The sequence below is a fragment of the Heterodontus francisci genome, chromosome 33 (genome assembly GCF_036365525.1).
Source record: "Heterodontus francisci isolate sHetFra1 chromosome 33, sHetFra1.hap1, whole genome shotgun sequence".
NCBI classification, from domain to species: domain Eukaryota; kingdom Metazoa; phylum Chordata; class Chondrichthyes; order Heterodontiformes; family Heterodontidae; genus Heterodontus; species Heterodontus francisci.
The window spans coordinates 3987832-4002552 of NC_090403.1; positions in this window are offsets into that span (position 1 = coordinate 3987832).

Consider the following 14721-nt stretch of genomic DNA (forward strand, 5'->3'; position numbering starts at 1 on the left):
CCCTGTCTCTCAGGGAGATATCTGTACACTGACTGGTGTCTCTCAGTCCCTGTCTCTCAGGGAGCTTTATTTACACTGAGTGGTGTCTCTCAGGGAGATATCTGTACACTGAGTGTTGTCTCTCAGTCCCTCTCTCTCAGGGAGATATCTGTACACTGACTGGTGTCTATCAGCCCCTCTCTCTCAGGGAGATATCTGTGCACTGAGTGGTGTCTCTCAGTCCCTGTCTCTCAGGGAGTTATCTGTACACTGACTGGTGTCTCTCAGTCCCTGTCTCTCAGGGAGATATCTGTACACTGAGTGGTGTCTCACAGTCCCTCTCTCTCAGGGAGATATCTGTACACTGACTGGTGTCTCTTAGTCCCTCTCTCTCAGGGAGATATCTGTACACTGACTGGTGTCTCTCAGTCCCTGTCTCTGAGGGAGATATCTGTACACTGAGTGGTGTCTCTCAGTCCCTCTCTCTCAGGGAGATATCTGTACACTGACTGGTGTCTCTCAGTCCCTGTCTCTCAGGGAGATATCTGTACACTGAGTGGTGTCTCTCAGTCCCTCTCTCTCAGGGAGATATCTGTACAATGAGTGGTGTCTCTCAGTCCCTGTCTCTCAGGGAGATATCTGTACAGTGAGTGGTGTCTCTCAGTCCCTCTCTCTCAGGGAGATATCTGTACTCTGACTGGTGTCTCTCAGTCCCTGTCTCTCAGGGAGATATCAGTACACTGAGTGGTGTCTCTCAGTCCCTCTCTCTCAGGGAGATATCTGTACACTGAGTGGTGTCTCTCAGTCCCTCTCTCTCAGGGAGATATCTGTACAATGAGTGGTGTCTCTCAGTCCCTGTCTCTCAGGGAGATATCTGTACAGTGAGTGGTGTCTCTCAGTCCCTCTCTCTCAGGGAGATATCTGTACTCTGACTGGTGTCTCTCAGTCCCTGTCTCTCAGGGAGATATCAGTACACTGAGTGGTGTCTCTCAGTCCCTCTCTCTCAGGGAGATATCTGTACACTGACTGGTGTCTCTCAGTCCCTCTCTCAGGGTGGTATCTGTACACTGAGTGGTATCTCTCAGTCCCTGTCTCTCAGGGAGATATCTGTACACTGACTGGTGTCTCTCAGTCCCTGTCTCTCAGGGAGCTTTATTTACACTGAGTGGTGTCTCTCAGGGAGATATCTGTACACTGAGTGTTGTCTCTCAGTCCCTCTCTCTCAGGGAGATATCTGTACACTGACTGGTGTCTCTCAGCCCCTCTCTCTCAGGTAGATATCTGTGCACTGAGTGGTGTCTCTCAGTCCCTCTCTCTCAGGGAGTTATCTGTACACTGACTGGTGTCTCTCAGTCCCTGTCTCTCAGGGAGATATCTGTACACTGAGTGGTGTCTCACAGTCCCTCTCTCTCAGGGAGATATCTGTACACTGACTGGTGTCTCTTAGTCCCTCTCTCTCAGGGAGATATCTGTACACTGACTGGTGTCTCTCAGTCCCTGTCTCTGAGGGAGATATCTGTACACTGAGTGGTGTCTCTCAGTCCCTCTCTCTCAGGGAGATATCTGTACACTGACTGGTGTCTCTCAGTCCCTGTCTCTCAGGGAGATATCTGTACACTGAGTGGTGTCTCTCAGTCCCTCTCTCTCAGGGAGATATCTGTACAATGAGTGGTGTCTCTCAGTCCCTGTCTCTCAGGGAGATATCTGTACAGTGAGTGGTGTCTCTCAGTCCCTCTCTCTCAGGGAGATATCTGTACTCTGACTGGTGTCTCTCAGTCCCTGTCTCTCAGGGAGATATCAGTACACTGAGTGGTGTCTCTCAGTCCCTCTCTCTCAGGGAGATATCTGTACACTGACTGGTGTCTCTCAGTCCCTCTCTCAGGGTGGTATCTGTACACTGAGTGGTATCTCTCAGTCCCTGTCTCTCAGGGAGATATCTGTACACTGACTGGTGTCTCTCAGTCCCTGTCTCTCAGGGAGCTTTATGTACACTGAGTGGTGTCTCTCAGGGAGATATCTGTACACTGAGTGTTGTCTCTCAGTCCCTCTCTCTCAGGGAGATATCTGTACACTGACTGGTGTCTCTCAGCTCCTCTCTCTCAGGGAGATATCTGTGCACTGAGTGGTGTCTCTCAGTCCCTGTCTCTCAGGGAGTTATCTGTACACTGACTGGTGTCTCTCAGTCCCTGTCTCTCAGGGAGATATCTGTACACTGAGTGGTGTCTCACAGTCCCTCTCTCTCAGGGAGATATCTGTACACTGACTGGTGTCTCTTAGTCCCTCTCTCTCAGGGAGATATCTGTACACTGACTGGTGTCTCTCAGTCGCTGTCTCTGAGGGAGATATCTGTACACTGAGTGGTGTCTCTCAGTCCCTCTCTCTCAGGGAGATATCTGTACACTGACTGGTGTCTCTCAGTCCCTCTCTCTCAGGGAGATATCTGTACACTGAGTGGTGTCTCACAGCCCCTGTCTCTCAGGGAGATATCTGTACACTGACTGGTGTCTCTCAGTCCCTGTCTCTCAGGGAGAAATCTGTACACTGAGTGGTGTCTCTCAGTCCCTCTCTCTCAGGGAGATATCTGTACACTGACTGGTGTCTCTCAGTCCCTGTCTCTCAGGGAGATATCTGTACACTGAGTGGTGTCTCTCAGTCCCTCTCTCTCAGGGAGATATCTGTACACTGACTGGTGTCTCTCAGTCCCTGTCTCTCAGGGAGATATCTGTACACTGAGTGGTGTCTCACAGTCCCTCTCTCTCAGGGAGATGTCTGTACACTGACTGGTGTCTCTCAGTCCCTCTCTCTCAGGGAGATATCAGTACGCTGACTGGTGTCTCTCAGTCCCTCTGTCTCAGGGAGATATCTGTACACTGACTGGTGTCTCTCAGTCCCTCTCTCTCAGGGAGATATCTGTACACTGACTGGTGTCTCTCAGTCCCTGTCTCTCAGGGAGATATATGTACACTGACTGGTGTCTCTCAGTCCCTGTCTCTCAGGGAGATATCTGTACACTGAGTGGTGTCTCTCAGTCCCTCTCTCTCAGGGAGATATCTGTACAATGAGTGGTGTCTCTCAGTCCCTGTCTCTCAGGGAGATATCTGTACAGTGAGTGGTGTCTCTCAGTCCCTCTCTCTCAGGGAGATATCTGTACTCTGACTGGTGTCTCTCAGTCCCTGTCTCTCAGGGAGATATCAGTACACTGAGTGGTGTCTCTCAGTCCCTCTCTCTCAGGGAGATATCTGTACACTGACTGGTGTCTCTCAGTCCCTCTCTCAGGGTGGTATCTGTACACTGAGTGGTATCTCTCAGTCCCTGTCTCTCAGGGAGATATCTGTACACTGACTGGTGTCTCTCAGTCCCTGTCTCTCAGGGAGCTTTATGTACACTGAGTGGTGTCTCTCAGGGAGATATCTGTACACTGAGTGTTGTCTCTCAGTCCCTCTCTCTCAGGGAGATATCTGTACACTGACTGGTGTCTCTCAGCCCCTCTCTCTCAGGGAGATATCTGTGCACTGAGTGGTGTCTCACAGTCCCTCTCTCTCAGGGAGATATCTGTACACTGACTGGTGTCTCTCAGTCCCTGTCTCTCAGGGAGATATCTGTACACTGAGTGGTGTCTCTCAGTCCCTCTCTCTCAGGGAGATATCTGTACTCTGACTGGTGTCTCTCAGTCCCTCTCTCTGAGGGAGATATCTGTACACTGAGTGGTGTCTCTCAGTCCCTCTCTCTCAGGGAGATATCTGTACACTGACTGGTGTCTCTCAGTCCCTCTCTCTCAGGGAGATATCTGTCCACTGAGTGGTGTCTCTCAGTCCCTCTCTCTCAGGGAGATATCTGTCCACTGAGTGGTGTCTCTCAGTCCCTGTCTCTCAGCAAGATATATGTACACTGACTGGTGTCTCTCAGTCCCTCTCTCTCCGGGAGATATCTGTACACTGGCTGGTGTCTCTCAGTCCCTCTCTCTCAGTGAGATATCTGTACACTGAGTGGTGTCTCACAGCCCCTGTCTCTCAGGGAGATATCTGTACACTGAGTGGTGTCTCTCAGTCCCTCTCTCTCAGGGAGATATCTGTACACTGACTGGTGTCTCTCAGTCCCTGTCTCTCAGGGAGATATCAGTACACTGAGTGGTGTCTCTCAGTCCCTCTCTCTCAGGGAGATATCTGTACACTGACTGGTGTCTCTCAGTCCCTCTCTCAGGGTGGTATCTGTACACTGAGTGGTGTCTCTCAGTCCCTGTCTCTCAGGGAGATATCTTTACACTGACTGGTGTCTCTCAGTCCCTGTCTCTCAGGGAGCTTTATGTACACTGAGTGGTGTCTGTCAGGGAGATATCTGTACACTGAGTGTTGTCTCTCAGTCCCTCTCTCTCAGGGAGATATCTGTACACTGACTGGTGTCTCTCAGCCCCTCTCTCTCAGGGAGATATCTGTGCACTGGGTGGTGTCTCACAGTCCCTCTCTCTCAGGGAGATATCTGTACACTGACTGGTGTCTCTCAGTCCCTGTCTCTCAGGGAGATATCTGTACACTGAGTGGTGTCTCTCAGTCCCTCTCTCTCAGGGAGATATCTGTACTCTGACTGGTGTCTCTCAGTCCCTGTCTCTAAGGGAGATATCTGTACACTGAGTGGTGTCTCTCAGTCCCTCTCTCTCAGGGAGATATCTGTACACTGACTGGTCTCTCTCAGTCCCTCTCTCTCAGGGAGATATCTGTCCACTGAGTGGTGTCTCTCAGTCCCTCTCTCTCAGGGAGATATCTGTACACTGAGTGGTGTCTCTCAGTCCCTGTCTCTCAGGGAGATATATGTAAACTGACTGGTGTCTCTCAGTCCCTCTCTCTCAGGGAGATATCTGTACACTGACTGGTGTCTCTCAGTCCCTCTCTCTCAGTGAGATATCTGTACACTGAGTGGTGTCTCACAGCCCCTGTCTCTCAGGGAGATATCTGTACACTGAGTGGTGTCTCTCAGTCCCTCTCTCTCAGGGAGATATCTGTACACTGACTGGTGTCTCTCAGTCCCTTTCTCTCAGGGAGATATCTGTACACTGAGTGGTGTCTCACAGTCCCTCTCTCTCAGGGAGACATCTGTACACTGACTGGTGTCTCTCAGTCCCTGTCTCTCAGGGAGATATCTGTACACTGAGTGGTGTCTCTCAGTCCCTCTCTCTCAGGGAGATATCTGTACTCTGACTGGTGTCTCTCAGTCCCTCTCTCTGAGGGAGATATCTGTACACTGAGTGGTGTCTCTCAGTCCCTCTCTCTCAGGGAGATATCTGTACACTGACTGGTGTCTCTCAGTCCCTCTCTCTCAGGGAGATATCTGTCCACTGAGTGGTGTCTCTCAGTCCCTCTCTCTCAGGGAGATATCTGTCCACTGAGTGGTGTCTCTCAGTCCCTGTCTCTCAGCAAGATATATGTACACTGACTGGTGTCTCTCAGTCCCTCTCTCTCCGGGAGATATCTGTACACTGGCTGGTGTCTCTCAGTCCCTCTCTCTCAGTGAGATATCTGTACACTGAGTGGTGTCTCACAGCCCCTGTCTCTCAGGGAGATATCTGTACACTGAGTGGTGTCTCTCAGTCCCTCTCTCTCAGGGAGATATCTGTACACTGACTGGTGTCTCTCAGTCCCTGTCTCTCAGGGAGATATAGGTACACTGAGTGGTGTCTCTCAGTCCCTCTCTCTCAGGGAGATATCTGTACACTGACTGGTGTCTCTCAGTCCCTCTCTCAGGGTGGTATCTGTACACTGAGTGGTGTCTCTCAGTCCCTGTCTCTCAGGGAGATATCTTTACACTGACTGGTGTCTCTCAGTCCCTGTCTCTCAGGGAGCTTTATGTACACTGAGTGGTGTCTGTCAGGGAGATATCTGTACACTGAGTGTTGTCTCTCAGTCCCTCTCTCTCAGGGAGATATCTGTACACTGACTGGTGTCTCTCAGCCCCTCTCTCTCAGGGAGATATCTGTGCACTGGGTGGTGTCTCACAGTCCCTCTCACTCAGGGAGATATCTGTACACTGACTGGTGTCTCTCAGTCCCTGTCTCTCAGGGAGATATCTGTACACTGAGTGGTGTCTCTCAGTCCCTCTCTCTCAGGGAGATATCTGTACTCTGACTGGTGTCTCTCAGTCCCTGTCTCTAAGGGAGATATCTGTACACTGAGTGGTGTCTCTCAGTCCCTCTCTCTCAGGGAGATATCTGTACACTGACTGGTCTCTCTCAGTCCCTCTCTCTCAGGGAGATATCTGTCCACTGAGTGGTGTCTCTCAGTCCCTCTCTCTCAGGGAGATATCTGTACACTGAGTGGTGTCTCTCAGTCCCTGTCTCTCAGGGAGATATATGTAAACTGACTGGTGTCTCTCAGTCCCTCTCTCTCAGGGAGATATCTGTACACTGACTGGTGTCTCTCAGTCCCTCTCTCTCAGTGAGATATCTGTACACTGACTGGTGTCTCTCAGTCCCTTTCTCTCAGGGAGATATCTGTACACTGAGTGGTGTCTCACAGTCCCTCTCTCTCAGGGAGACATCTGTACACTGACTGGTGTCTCTCAGTCCCTGTCTCTCAGGGAGATATCTGTACACTGAGTGGTGTCTCTCAGTCCCTGTCTGTCAGGGAGATATATGTACACTGAGTGGTGTCTCTCAGTCCCTGTCTCTCAGGGAGATATCTGTACACTGAGTGGTGTCTCTCAGACCCTGTCTCTCAGGGCGATATCTGTACACTGACTGGTGTCTCTCAGTCCCTCTCTCTCAGGGAGATATCTGTACACTGAGTGGTGTCTCACAGTCCCTCTCTCTCAGGGAGATATCTGTACACTGACTGGTGTCTCTTAGTCCCTCTCTCTCAGGGAGATATATGTGCACTGACTGGTGTCTCTCAGTCCCGCTCTCGGGGAGGTATCTGTACACTGAGTGGTGTCTCTCAGTCAATGTCTCTCAGGGAGATATATGTACACTGACTGGTGTCTCTCAGTCCTTGTCTCTCAGGGAGATATCTGTACACTGAGTGGTGTCTCTCAGTCCCTCTCTCTCAGGGAGATATCTGTACACTGAGTGGTGTCTCTCAGTCCCTCTCTCTCCGGGAGATATCTGTACTCTGACTGGTGTCTCTCAGTCCCTGTCTCTCAGGGAGATATCTGAGCACTGAGTGGTGTCTCTCAGTCCCTCTCTCTCAGGGAGATATCTGTACACTGACTGGTGTCTCTCAGTCCCTCTCTCTCAGGGAGGTATCTGTCCACTGAGTGGTGTCTCTCAGTCCCTGTCTCTCAGGGACATATATGTACACTAACTGGTTTCTCTCAGTCCCTCTCTCTCAGGGAGATATCTGTACACTGACTGGTGTCTCTCAGTCCCTCTCTCTCAGGGAGATATCTGAACACTGAGTGGTGTCTCACAGCCCCTGTCTCTCAGGGAGATATCTGTACACTGACTGGTGTCTCTCAGTCCCTGTCTCTCAGGGAGAAATCTGTACACTGAGTGGTGTCTCTCAGTCCCTCTCTCTCAGGGAGATATCTGTACACTGACTGGTGTCTCTCAGTCCCTGTCTCTCAGGGAGATATCTGTACACTGAGTGGTGTCTCTCAGTCCCTCTCTCTCAGGGAGATATCTGTACACTGACTGGTGTCTCTCAGTCCCTGTCTCTCAGGGAGATATCTGTACACTGAGTGGTGTCTCACAGTCCCTCTCTCTCAGGGAGATATCTGTACACTGACTGGTGTCTCTCAGTCCCTCTCTCTCAGGGAGATATCTGTACGCAGCCTGGTGTCTCTCAGTCCATCTGTCTCAGGGAGATATCTGTACACTGACTGGTGTCTCTCAGTCCCTCTCTCTCAGGGAGATATCTGTACACTGACTGGTGTCTCTCAGTCCCTGTCTCTCAGGGAGATATATGTACACTGACTGGTGTCTCACAGTCCCTCTCTCTCAGGGAGATATCTGTACACTGAGTGGTGTCTCTCAGTCCCTCTCTCTCAGGGAGATATCTGTACAATGAGTGGTGTCTCTCAGTCCCTGTCTCTCAGGGAGATATCTGTACAGTGAGTGGTGTCTCTCAGTCCCTCTCTCTCAGGGAGATATCTGTACTCTGACTGGTGTCTCTCAGTCCCTGTCTCTCAGGGAGATATCAGTACACTGAGTGGTGTCTCTCAGTCCCTCTCTCTCAGGGAGATATCTGTACACTGACTGGTGTCTCTCAGTCCCTCTCTCAGGGTGGTATCTGTACACTGAGTGGTATCTCTCAGTCCCTGTCTCTCAGGGAGATATCTGTACACTGACTGGTGTCTCTCAGTCCCTGTCTCTCAGGGAGCTTTATGTACACTGAGTGGTGTCTCTCAGGGAGATATCTGTACACTGAGTGTTGTCTCTCAGTCCCTCTCTCTCAGGGAGATATCTGTACACTGACTGGTGTCTCTCAGCCCCTCTCTCTCAGGGAGATATCTGTGCACTGAGTAGTGTCTCACAGTCCCTCTCTCTCAGGGAGATATCTGTACACTGACTGGTGTCTCTCAGTCCCTGTCTCTCAGGGAGATATCTGTACACTGAGTGGTGTCTCTCAGTCCCTCTCTCTCAGGGAGATATCTGTACTCTGACTGGTGTCTCTCAGTCCCTGTCTCTGAGGGAGATATCTGTACACTGAGTGGTGTCTCTCAGTCCCTCTCTCTCAGGGAGATATCTGTACACTGACTGGTGTCTCTCAGTCCCTCTCTCTCAGGGAGATATCTGTCCACTGAGTGGTGTCTCTCAGTCCCTCTCTCTCAGGGAGATATCTGTCCACTGAGTGGTGTCTCTCAGTCCCTGTCTCTCAGGGAGATATATGTACACTGACTGGTGTCTCTCAGTCCCTCTCTCTCAGGGAGATATCTGTACACTGGCTGGTGTCTCTCAGTCCCTTTCTCTCAGTGAGATATCTGTACACTGAGTGGTGTCTCACAGCCCCTCTCTCTCAGGGAGATATCTGTACACTGAGTGGTGTCTCTCAGTCCCTCTCTCTCAGGGAGATATCTGTACACTGAGTGGTGTCTCACAGTCCCTCTCACTCAGGGAGACATCTGTACACTGACTGGTGTCTCTCAGTCCCTGTCTGTCAGGGAGATATCTGTACACTGAGTGGTGTCTCTCAGTCCCTGTCTGTCAGGGAGATATCTGTACACTGACTGGTGTCTCTCAGTCCCTCTCTCTCAGGGAGATATCTGTACACTGAGTGGCGTCTCTCAGTTCCTGTCTCTCAGGGAGATATCTGTACACTGAATGGTGTCTCTCAGTCCCTCTCTCTCAGGGAGATATCTGTACTCTGACTGGTGTCTCTCAGTCCCTGTCTCTCAGGGAGATATCTGTGCACTGAGTGGTGTCTCTCAGTCCCTCTCTCTCAGGGAGATATCTGTACACTGACTGGTGTCTCTCAGTCCCTCTCTCTCAGGGAGGTATCTGTCCACTGAGTGGTGTCTCTCAGTCCCTGTCTCTCAGGGACATATATGTACACTGACTGGTGTCTCTCAGTCCCTCTCTCTCAGGGATATATCTGTACACTGACTGGTGTCTCTCAGTCCCTCTCTCTCAGGGAGATATCTATCCACTGAGTGGTGTCTCACAGCCCCTGTCTCTCAGGGAGATATCTGTACACTGACTGGTGTCTCTCAGTCCCTGTCTCTCAGGGAGAAATCTGTACACTGAGTGGTGTCTCTCAGTCCCTCTCTCTCAGGGAGATATCTGTACACTGACTGGTGTCTCTCAGTCCCTGTCTCTCAGGGAGATATCTGTACACTGAGTGGTGTCTCTCAGTCCCTCTCTCTCAGGGAGATATTTGTACAGTGACTGGTGTCTCTCAGTCCCTGTCTCTCAGGGAGATATCTGTACACTGAGTGGTGTCTCACAGTCCCTCTCTCTCAGGGAGATATCTGTACACTGACTGGTGTCTCTCAGTCCCTCTCTCTCAGGGAGATATCTGTACGCTGACTGGTGTCTCTCAGTCCCTCTCTCTCAGGGAGATATCTGTACAATGAGTGGTGTCTCTCAGTCCCTGTCTCTCAGGGAGATATCTGTACAGTGAGTGGTGTCTCTCAGTCCCTCTCTCTCAGGGAGATATCTGTACTCTGACTCGTGTCTCTCAGTCCCAGTCTCTCAGGGAGATATCAGTACACTGAGTGGTGTCTCTCAGTCCCTCTCTCTCAGGGAGATATCTGTACACTGACTGGTGTCTCTCAGTCCCTCTCTCAGGGTGGTATCTGTACACTGAGTGGTATCTCTCAGTCCCTGTCTCTCAGGGAGATATCTGTACACTGACTGGTGTCTCTCAGTCCCTGTCTCTCAGGGAGCTTTATGTACACTGAGTGGTGTCTCTCAGGGAGATATCTGTACACTGAGTGTTGTCTCTCAGCCCCTCTCTCTCAGGGAGATATCTGTGCACTGAGTAGTGTCTCACAGTCCCTCTCTCTCAGGGAGATATCTGTACACTGACTGGTGTCTCTCAGTCCCTGTCTCTCAGGGAGATATCTGTACACTGAGTGGTGTCTCTCAGTCCCTCTCTCTCAGGGAGATATCTGTACTCTGACTGGTGTCTCTCAGTCCCTGTCTCTGAGGGAGATATCTGTACACTGAGTGGTGTCTCTCAGTCCCTCTCTCTCAGGGAGATATCTGTACACTGACTGGTGTCTCTCAGTCCCTCTCTCTCAGGGAGATATCTGTCCACTGAGTGGTGTCTCTCAGTCCCTCTCTCTCAGGGAGATATCTGTCCACTGAGTGGTGTCTCTCAGTCCCTGTCTCTCAGGGAGATATATGTACACTGACTGGTGTCTCTCAGTCCCTCTCTCTCAGGGAGATATCTGTACACTGGCTGGTGTCTCTCAGTCCCTCTCTCTCAGTGAGATATCTGTACACTGAGTGGTGTCTCACAGCCCCTGTCTCTCAGGGAGATATCTGTACACTGAGTGGTGTCTCTCAGTCCCTCTCTCTCAGGGAGATATCTGTACACTGACTGGTATCTCTCAGTCCCTTTCTCTCAGGGAGATATCTGTACACTGAGTGGTGTCTCACAGTCCCTCTCTCTCAGGGAGACATCTGTACACTGACTGGTGTCTCTCAGTCCCTGTCTCTCAGGGAGATATCTGTACACTGAGTGGTGTCTCTCAGTCCCTGTCTGTCAGGGAGATATCTGTACACTGACTGGTGTCTCTCAGTCCCTCTCTCTCAGGGAGATATCTGTACACTGAGTGGCGTCTCTCAGTTCCTGTCTCTCAGGGAGATATCTGTACACTGAATGGTGTCTCTCAGTCCCTCTCTCTCAGGGAGATATCTGTACTCTGACTGGTGTCTCTCAGTCCCTGTCTCTCAGGGAGATATCTGTGCACTGAGTGGTGTCTCTCAGTCCCTCTCTCTCAGGGAGATATCTGTACACTGACTGGTGTCTCTCAGTCCCTCTCTCTCAGGGAGGTATCTGTCCACTGAGTGGTGTCTCTCAGTCCCTGTCTCTCAGGGACATATATGTACACTGACTGGTGTCTCTCAGTCCCTCTCTCTCAGGGATATATCTGTACACTGACTGGTGTCTCTCAGTCCCTCTCTCTCAGGGAGATATCTGTCCACTGAGTGGTGTCTCACAGCCCCTGTCTCTCAGGGAGATATCTGTACACTGACTGGTGTCTCTCAGTCCCTGTCTCTCAGGGAGAAATCTGTACACTGAGTAGTGTCTCTCAGTCCCTCTCTCTCAGGGAGATATCTGTACACTGACTGGTGTCTCTCAGTCCCTGTCTCTCAGGGAGATATCTGTACACTGAGTGGTGTCTCTCAGTCCCTCTCTCTCAGGGAGATATTTGTACAGTGACTGGTATCTCTCAGTCCCTGTCTCTCAGGGAGATATCTGTACACTGAGTGGTGTCTCACAGTCCCTCTCTCTCAGGGAGATATCTGTACACTGACTGGTGTCTCTCAGTCCCTCTCTCTCAGGGAGATATCTGTACGCTGACTGGTGTCTCTCAGTCCCTCTGTCTCAGGGAGATATCTGTACACTGACTGGTGTCTCTCAGTCCCTCTCTCTCAGGGAGATATCTGTACACTGACTGGTGTCTCTCAGTCCCTGTCTCTCAGGGAGATATATGTACACTGACTGGTGTCTCTCAGTCCCTGTCTCTCAGGGAGATATCTGTACACTGAGTGGTGTCTCTCAGTCCCTCTCTCTCAGGGAGATATCTGTACAATGAGTGGTGTCTCTCAGTCCCTGTCTCTCAGGGAGATATCTGTACAGTGAGTGGTGTCTCTCAGTCCCTCTCTCTCAGGGAGATATCTGTACTCTGACTGGTGTCTCTCAGTCCCTGTCTCTCAGGGAGATATCTGTACACTGAGTGGTGTCTCTCAGTCCCTCTCTCTCAGGGAGATATCTGTACACTGACTGGTGTCTCTCAGTCCCTCTCTCAGGGTGGTATCTGTACACTGAGTGGTATTTCTCAGTCCCTGTCTCTCAGGGAGATATCTGTACGCTGACTGGTATCTCTCAGTCCCTGTCTCTCAGGGAGCTTTATGTACACTGAGTGGTGTCTCTCAGGGAGATATCTGTACACTGAGTGGTGTCTCTCAGTCCCTCTCTCTCAGGGAGATATCTGTACACTGACTGGTGTCTCTCAGTCCCTGTCTCTCAGGGAGATATCTGTACATTGAGTGGTGTCTCACAGTCCCTCTCTCTCAGGGAGATATCTGTACACTGACTGGTGTCTCTCAGTCCCTCTCTCTCAGGGAGATATCTGTACGCTGACTGGTGTCTCTCAGTCCCTCTGTCTCAGGGAGATATCTGTACACTGACTGGTGTCTCTCAGTCCCTCTCTCTCAGGGAGATATCTGTACACTGACTGGTGTCTCTCAGTCCCTGTCTCTCAGGGAGATATATGTACACTGACTGGTGTCTCTCAGTCCCTGTCTCTCAGGGAGATATCTGTACACTGAGTGGTGTCTCTCAGTCCCTCTCTCTCAGGGAGATATCTGTACAATGAGTGGTGTCTCTCAGTCCCTGTCTCTCAGGGAGATATCTGTACAGTGAGTGGTGTCTCTCAGTCCCTCTCTCTCAGGGAGATATCTGTACACTGACTGGTGTCTCTCAGTCCCTCTCTCAGGGTGGTATCTGTACACTGAGTGGTATCTCTCAGTCCCTGTCTCTCAGGGAGATATCTGTACACTGACTGGTATCTCTCAGTCCCTGTCTCTCAGGGAGCTTTATGTACACTGAGTGGTGTCTCTCAGGGAGATATCTGTACACTGAGTGTTGTCTCTCAGTCCCTCTCTCTCAGGGAGATAACTGTACACTGACTGGTGTCTCTCAGCCCCTCTCTCTCAGGGAGATATCTGTGCACTGAGTGGTGTCTCACAGTCCCTCTCTCTCAGGGAGATATCTGTACACTGACTGGTGTCTCTCAGCCCCTCTCTCTCAGGGAGATATCTGTGCACTGAGTGGTGTCTCTCAGTCCCTGTCTCTCAGGGAGATATCTGTACACTGAGTGGTGTCTCACAGCCCCTGTCTCTCAGGGAGATATCTGTACACTGAGTGGTGTGTCTCAGTCCCTCTCTCTCGGGGAGATATCTGTACACTGACTGGTGTCTCTCAGTCCCTTTCTCTCAGGGAGATATCTGTACACTGAGTTGTGTCTCACAGTCCCTCTCTCTCAGGGAGACATCTGTACACTGACTGGTGTCTCTCAGTCCCTGTCTCTCAGGGAGATATCTGTACACTGAGTGGTGTCTCTCAGTCCCTGTCTGTCAGGGAGATATCTGTACACTGAGTGGTGTCTCTCAGTCCCTCTCTCTCAGGGAGATATCTGTACACTGACTGGTGTCTCTCAGTCCCTGTCTCTCAGGGAGATATATGTACACTGACTGGTGTCTCTCAGTCCCTCTCTCGGGGAGGTATCTGTACACTGAGTGGTGTCTCTCAGTCCCTGTCTCTCAGGGAGATATATGTACACTGACTGGTGTCTCTCAGTCCTTGTCTCTAAGGGAGATATCTGTACACTGAGTGGTGTCTCTCAGTCCCTCTCTCTCAGGGAGATATCTGTACACTGAGTGGCGTCTCTCAGTTCCTGTCTCTCAGGGAGATATCTGTACACTGAATGGTGTCTCTCAGTCCCTCTCTCTCAGGGAGATATCTGTACTCTGACTGGTGTCTCTCAGTCCCTGTCTCTCAGGGAGATATCCGTGCACTGAGTGGTGTCTCTCAGTCCCTCTCTCTCAGGGAGATATCTGTACACTGACTGGTGTCTCTTAGTCCCTCTCTCTCAGGGAGGTATCTGTCCACTGAATGGTGTCTCTCAGTCCCTGTCTCTCAGGGACATATATGTACACTGACTGGTGTCTCTCAGTCCCTCTCTCTCAGGGAGATATCTGTACACTGACTGGTGTCTCTCAGTCCCTCTCTCTCAGGGAGATATCTGTACACTGAGTGGTGTCTCACAGCCCCTGTCTCTCAGGGAGATATCTGTACACTGACTGGAGTCTCTCAGTCCCTGTCTCTCAGGGAGAAATCTGTACACTGAGTGGTGTCTCTCAGTCCCTGTCTCTCAGGGAGATATCTGTACACTGAGTGGTGTCTCTCAGTCCCTCTCTCTCAGGGAGATATCTGTACACTGACTGGTGTCTCTCAGTCCCTGTCTCTCAGGGAGATATCTGTACACTGAGTGGTGTCTCTCAGTCCCTCTCTCTCAGGGAGATATCTGTACACTGACTGGTGTCTCACAGCCCCTGTCTCTCAGGGAGATATCTGTACACTG